Consider the following 7,311-nt stretch of genomic DNA (forward strand, 5'->3'; position numbering starts at 1 on the left):
AGCACCTAAGTGGGCTTGAAGTTGAGAAGGTAGTCACTGGCCAGATTACTACCGCCTTTGAAAACTTCATCTTTGAAGGGAACACTTGGATATTCTGGGAGACAGGCAACTCTTTTAATAAGAATTAAGTAAATGGAGAATACTAAGCAAGTTTATACAAATATTTTTGTTTTATGGCTCTACAATTTATTAGCTATAAAATTTAGTCTTTTTTATCAATAGTTTCCACATCATTACAATAACATTCACATGACTGCAGTGAAGACTAAATATAAACCTAAATGTGAGTGTCTTTGTGAACAAAGAAAGCTATACTCATGCTGCTGTATTAAGCAGATTTTAGTTTGATATTTTTTTAATTAAGACATTTAATATCTAGTAGGTTAAAAGTAGGTAGGAGGTTTTGTGAACTATGTTATTTTCCTATCAAAGGTTTAAAATAAGATTCAAATTAAAAAATTAATCTTCAAGTTAATTCATGACCGTAAAAATATCAAGGTAGATTAAAGACGTTGAGATTACACATAAAGTTCATTGAGGAAAACATAGGCAGACCTCTCCAAGACTTAGACTTCAAAGAAATCTTTGATAATAGGATGCCAATGGCAAGGGCTATAGAATCAAATCTGAATAAATGAGACTACATCAAACTAAAAAGTCTCTGTATGGCAGAAGAAACATGGGATAAAATCAGAAGATGGCTGAGTGTGAGAAAACTTTTGTACTCAACACATCAGATAAAAATTTTATATCTTGATATACATAGAACTCAAAGAACTCACAAATGTTAACTCCACAAAATCTAAAAACCTCATCAAAAACAGAGTGAGGAATTAAGCAGACAAATCTCTGAGGAAGACCAACAGATGACCAACAGACACATAGAAAATGCTCATCATTACTTATCTTTAGGGAAATTGAAATCAAGACAATGGTGAGATATCATCTTTCACCAGTGAGACTTGTCTGGAACACCCACTTGGCCTCAGAGTACAGTGAGAAGGTAAGAAATTGAGTGTAGGAAGAGAAAAGCATATGAAAGGATGGGAACCAGGGGCCAAATGGTCTTGGGTACATTGGTGGTGTTAAAAAAATAAAGAAATAAATTTTGTAACTGCTCTCAAGCATGTAGTTATAGATATGTTTTTGTAAAGTTTAAATTATGATCCTTATTGCTTGCACAAAAGATAGATCTAAATGGAAAATAGGCTAAACAAATAATTGTATTTGCGTAAATATCAATCAGCTATTTGTTTAAGAATTTGCTTCCCCTCCCCCCATCCTGCCAGGTTCCTCTTTATCCTTCCCGCCATCAAAATGTGTTTATACTCCCATTGGTTAAAATTGTTGTACTTGTATAAATAATGTTTTATTGAAAAAAAAATAAAGAGAGAACAAAATGCAAAAAAAAATAAAAAAAAATAAAGAACTGATCCTGCCTCTGCCAGTCAGAACACCCTCCCCAGGGTTAGAAAAGCTGGGTGTGACTCCCAATAAGCCCATGTCACCCCAACTTTGCAGACCCTACTTTCGTAGGGATGGGATGCAGGGAACCCAAAGGCAGGTTTTAAATCCAAACTGCATGTAAATGGCCCTTCCCCCTACCAGCTTCTACCAAGCCTCCAGCTGCTACCAGTCAGAAGCCTATTCTCCTCCAGATCAGGAGAAATCAGTGGGATCTGTACATGTACACTCTAGCCATAATTCTACTGTCCCAAAAATCCCACAGGCACTTCAGTCTATGCTAAACAGTCCTAGTCAGACCAAGCCCAACTTCTTTCTCCCTTAGAAAATATATAATCCCAAACCAAAAGAAAAACTCAAAAACACAGACTGCATCAGCTCTACCATACTTGAGTAACCTTGCTTACCTAGAATAAATAAACCCTAAAATAGATATACCTCTAACCATCTCCTACACAATTAAACAGACCACATTTTTTTTGCATTTTTAAATAATTTTAATTTTGACCCCAGTAGATTACAAATCTTTCACAGTAACATTTTAGGTACAAAATGACATTGAATCAGGAGCATTCCCACCACCAATGCTGTCCTCCCTCCACCCCTGTTCCCAGCATGCATCCCATATCTCACTCCTTTGCCCCTGGGATGCTAGGATAAGTGCTCTCCTCTGTGTCTAGCTTTTTGTAGATTGGATATCTATTCTGTTGTCATTGGCATTGGATTTGTTGTTTTAGTCTGATCATTTTTTATTTCTATAATGTTCATACAATTGTTTGGTCTTGGGACCCTCCATTATTTCTCCTCCAATTGTGAGGCAGAACAAGATGGTTCAAGTTATGTGGTTCTGTTAAAAGGAAAGAAAAAAAAGGGGTGTGTGAAAAATCAAAAAAGCAAAACAATGGGAGAAGTCTTTCTAGAGGGTTTAAATACCAATTTAAGAGAAGAAAGAGAAAAGGATGAATAACATAACAAGAATACAAAAAAATTAAACAAAACCCAAAAAGCACCACAGCAATAAATACAACAACCAAACAATAACAATGTCCCAAGATAAAAAAATAAAACACAAAAAGGCAAACAAATAAAACAAAAACAACAATAACAAAAATTAATTTATGCTTTTTTTGTATAGGCAGAGCAAATATTGGGGAGATTATAAAGGTAATTCTCTTGGCCTAAGAGATAGAGAGTTTCTCCACCCTTGAAGTATACTGTCATAGGAATAACTATATGCTCTGTATATGCTCTTATTCTCTCCCCCTAGGTCCTTTTGTGATGTCTGGAAACTTTCCACTCAGTTGTGGATGATAAAATCAGGCCTCTGTGACTACAGATCTTGGTATTAGTATAGGTCATAGGATGGAGTCTTTCCTCATGGTTCTAGAAGTTCTGTTCCATCACTGTTATTTTAATTAGTCTTCTGTAGTTGGTGGTCTTACAGATTACATTTTTAAAAACACCCTGAACCTCCAGCACCCCAACCCACCCTATGCAAAGAACAATGGGAAACTGAGGAGGACACCAGCAGCTGGGGATATGGAGAGAAATTCTAGTAGATTTCCAAGTCCTCCAAAATGCATGAACTTCATAGATGAGGACCTAAAACCAGCATTTAATGTCTTAGGAATAGAATTCTAAGAATCACTATTCAAAGAAATTAAGAAATCTATAGATGAACAATTCAATCAACTCAAAGTTGTACTCTATCAGAGAATGAAGTGGCCCATACAAATGGAACTAAGAAAACTAAAAAACATGCTACCAAGCCACAGTAGCAGAATTACACACATAGAGAATTGCATAGATGAACTTGAAGACATAATGCAAGCCACAAAACAAAGAAGTCAATAAAGAAATTAGAGACAAAACTTTGGAAGAAAATGTAAGGTACTTAATAAATAAAGACAAGAGAAATAACCTACAATTTATAGGATTGTCAGAAGGGAGGAAAAAGGGAAAGGGGAAAAACAAGTAGTGAAGGAAATAATAGGAGAGAATTTTTCTACCCTTTGAAAAGAGGCACCTATACAAATCTAAGAGGCAAAAAGAGTTCTGAATAAAATAGACTCTAAAAGATCAACACCAAAATATAATAATTCAAATGGCAAAAAATAGAGAGATAAATCCTTAAAAGCAATAAGAGAGAAAAACTCCCTCAAGTATAAAGGAAGGACTAAAAGAATCAAACCATATCTCCCATTTGAAACAATTCAGGTAAGAAGACAGTGGAATGACATATTTAAACTACTGAATGAAAGAAACTTCCAACCTACAATCCACTACTCAGCAAAACTCTCATTTACATAGAGGAAGGACTAAAAAAATTCTCAGACAAAAAAGAACTCACAATATTTGCACTAACCAAACTGACTCTAAATGAAACATTCAGAGATCAATTGCAAAATCCAAACACCACCATTGTAACAATGACAACCTTACACAATATAATAGCACAACAACTTTCTCTGTCAATAATCTTCTTAAATGTCAATGGATGGAACTCCCACATTAAAAGACACTGAGTAGAGGGTTGGATCAAAAGACAAAAACAGGATATCTGCTGCTTGCAGGAAATACACCTAAAAGATTAGAATAGACATAAGCTTAGAATAAAAGGATGAAAATCAATTATTGAAGCCACTGGAAAACAAAAAGCTGGGAAAGCCATACTTATATCAGACCAAATTGCATTCAATCTCAAGAAAGTGCTCAAAGATGAAGATTGACACTCCTTATTGATCAGGGGAACATTATCCAAAAAGTACTAACTCTGATCAACATTTATGCACCAAATGTAAAGCCAGGAAAATATGTAAGGCTTTTGCTCACAAACCTAGAGTTCAGGGGGAAAGGAATTACTGAAGACCTGAATGTTATTTTTCTGTCTCTTTAAATTCACTACATTTATCTGAAAAGATTGATGGCTCAAATGAACACTAGAAACTATCTCTACCTTTCATCTCCTTGAAATCATGCCAGAAAAGGCCTCCAGCATGCTCAACCCCAGCTTACCTTTCTAAAATTTCTTCCTCCCTGGATGATGGTAGTGAGAATCATCACTTGTTAGCACACAGATGATTCCAGAAATGTCTGTACTTCAAAGAGAATCTTCTATTCACCTGAGTGTTTAACTGTATCAATGTGCTCTCATTATCAGATTTAATTGAATAATTCAACAAGAAAATGTGCCAGTGCACACATTATACAGATGTGTTTGCCAAAGTTATCTTGGCCTTTGGGAGGAAAGAACCCTCTGATGCTCTGAGTTTATTTAGAAAGGTCATAACAGATGTCAACCTAAGATTGGAGAGATAGATAACCAAAATCCATTCTTCCTCTCTCATAGTATGGGTAGGATGCTGCCCTTGTACTGGAGTTATATAAGTGAACATCCTGGTCCTGAGGAAATTGCACCTAATCCCACTGAATGGTAAGTTATTCTTGGCTCACATTAAGCCTGTTAAGCGTGATTGTATATTCCCAGGAAAAGTATGCAGACTTGCATATGTGAATATTTAGTTACTGTATATTATTGACTGGGTAGAAACAATTAAAATGTTTCTCACCCAAGGAAGTCTTGCATTTGTGAATATTTTGCTATGTTGCTGACTAGAAGAAAACAGTTAAAATAGTTATTTTTTTGTTGTTTTGTCTTAGAGTCACACCCAGTGGTGCTCAGTGCTTACTCCTGGTTCTGTACTCACAGACAACTCCTGGTGAGACTTGGAGGATCATATGTAGTTTGAGGGATCAAACCAGGATCAGATACAAACAAGTCAAACCCCTCCCTACACATTGTACTATCAATCCTTTACCAAAATTAGTTTCCTGAGTATTTTTTTAAATTTTTATTTGGTTGGGCCCAAACAGATCTGTGCTTAGAACTAAATTCTAACTCTGTGCACATTGGTCACTCTTGTTGTTTGGAGGGCATGCATATGAGGTTCTAGGAATCTTAAACCAGGGTTTAATTGCAAGGCAATTATTTACCTCTGTACTATCTCTTCAGCCTGAAATAGTTCTTACGTAATGAAAAGATATAGTATATTTACTATATAACGTATAATGTATTTACTGTGTGTGGTTGCAAAATTATAAAGCACAATTTTAATTTGCTAATTCATATGAAGACTTATTTATACTTGTTTATATTATTTATCCAATATATAATTTGAATTGCCTAATTCATACAACAGAAAATAAAAAGCATGAATGAATAATTTTCTATAAGGTAAATATAATAGTCATTTGTCAAAATAATGCTATGTAACAAATAACCCCTCAAATCTTAGTTACATATAACAACAAACATGGGTTTCTTTTTCACAGTTCTGTGAATAGAGAACTAACTGCTTAATAAAATTTAGTTGGGATGTTTATGGCATTAGGATGTTTGTTAGTTTCAGGTTTGTTACATTTGTCATCTCATTCTGAGACCAAGAATGAAGAAATAATAACTGCATGGAAGATTATTTTATCATAGTGAATTGCAAAACTTCAAAAGGCACTTATATGCCTTTAAAGTATTTGATTAAATGTAGTTCATATTATGTCCTCTTGCTTTTCACAGCCTTACACATCTGGCTAAATGCTAAGCTAGTGACATTGGGAAATATGTCTGTTAAAAATATGTCTGGACTGAGAATGGAAGAAAGAATGGTGAAGAAATAATTTATTTTGCCACAGCTGACTACTTTAAGCTGTCGAATGAAGTTCAGATCAATCAGCTCACAAGGAAATTCAATTAATTAAAATTAACTGGGAATTTTACAAAAAAAGCATATCAAAGTATTTTTAATTCCTTTAAATCATTATATCACATAATTTCCTTTCCACTGAATCAACAAGTTTCCAAGCTTTAGGCTCAAAATATAGGTCTCTTAAAAGAACAAAATAATTTCTGAACCCCAAATTAGGGTTTCCAGGTTCCTAGTATAGTAAGAAGATTAATAAAATTTTCTAGGTTTGAAGATAATAAGATGATAAATTTCAAGATTTCAAAATTCTTTAATTATAAAAACAATGCTTAGGACTGTATAGAATTATCCTATAGTAAGACAAAAAGGAAGGTTATAATAGTCTTAGAGAAAATGACCGCCTTTAAGTCTTTGAGGTAAAAGAAATTCAAAAACAAATCATCATACAGGTAGGACATGAAAACCCTTGTCAGAAGTAGATATGTCAGTTGCATTCCCAGAGAAAATTAGAAAACAATGAAGCACTTTATGTTCTTTCTCTTTCCCTGGCCAAATTCCAAGGTAGTGATACTAAGAACATGTCTAGATTAAAAAGAAAATAAAGAAAAATAAAGAAATAATTTAGTGTATTAAAGAGCATGGCAAAATTGTGTGGTCTTTTTTGAGCAGGGGCCAGAGAGATAGTACAATGGGGAAGGCACTTGCCTTGAATGTGTACTAATTAGGTCCACACACTTCAAATGGTTCTTTGAACCACTCTAGGAGTGATCTTTGAGCTAAGAGCCAGTTGTGACTCTACAACCCAAAATTTTATTTTTCAGAAGTTTCAGTTTTTAGTCTTTTGCTAGAGCAATGTTTTTAAGACACAGCCAGTGAGCTATACTTTACTATATTTTTAATATTATGGATATCTAAAGAGAGATAAAGAGAGATTTCAAGAAATTGTCCTGTGCTATGATTTTGAGGACTGGCTAATCTTTAAAATCTATAGAGGCATACTAGAAATTCTAGAATACTAGAATTCTGAAATACTAGGAATTCTCTGGTGAGATCTGATGCTATAGTCTTTTGGCAGATTTTCTTCTTATTCAAGAAGAATGCCTTGTTGTTTTTATGGTCTTTTAATTGTATAAAATCTACCCTCAAT

The sequence above is a fragment of the Suncus etruscus genome, chromosome 1 (genome assembly GCF_024139225.1).
Source record: "Suncus etruscus isolate mSunEtr1 chromosome 1, mSunEtr1.pri.cur, whole genome shotgun sequence".
Taxonomy (NCBI): Eukaryota; Metazoa; Chordata; class Mammalia; order Eulipotyphla; family Soricidae; genus Suncus; species Suncus etruscus.